The sequence below is a fragment of the Chaetura pelagica genome, unplaced genomic scaffold, assembly GCF_000747805.2.
Source record: "Chaetura pelagica isolate M959 unplaced genomic scaffold, ChaPel_1.0 scaffold112, whole genome shotgun sequence".
In the NCBI taxonomy this organism is placed as follows: Eukaryota; Metazoa; Chordata; class Aves; order Apodiformes; family Apodidae; genus Chaetura; species Chaetura pelagica.
This window is the reverse complement of record NW_009952798.1, coordinates 302,362-302,961: the sequence shown is the minus strand read 5'-3', so window position 1 is coordinate 302,961 and position 600 is coordinate 302,362.

The window sequence follows — 600 nt, the reverse complement described above, 5'->3', positions numbered from 1 at the left end:
CACTCTTCAGTGAAATCAGCATAGCCTGAAACCAGAAATTAGACAAGTGCATGTGCAGAGATTGTGTGGCACAGCTTTGTGAATTGCCAGATTTCCTATTCCTGCAGAAGGTCGCTGGTGCTAGGGGCACAGTGAGGTTTAACAGTTCCCAATCAGACATGCTGCAATTGACTATTGTATGGAAGAGACATGCAGTAGGTCTTGCCAAAGTACCTGGGATGAGAAATCCCACACACCATGATGTATTCATACCATCGTATCCAGGATGTGCTAGAGTATGGCAGCTGATCTGGAAGCATCTGACTCTCAAGACTCCAGCAATCAACTCTCACCATGCACATGGACTAAGTTTCCAGACAGAAAAAAGTAGATGGCCATCATTAGCAGGGCAGTCCATGCAGACATGGATCTTGCTTTGAGCTCGGATCCAACCAAAACCACCAACCTACCATATCCATAAACTGTCTTGCTCTCATTCCAGGTTAATTTCCTCAGAGACAAGAAAATCTCTATTAGTATAGCCATTTTTGGGTCAATCAACAGTTCACCTATCCCACTGTCTGCATCCAAAAGTTGGCCTAACTCCATGCTCAGGGAAAG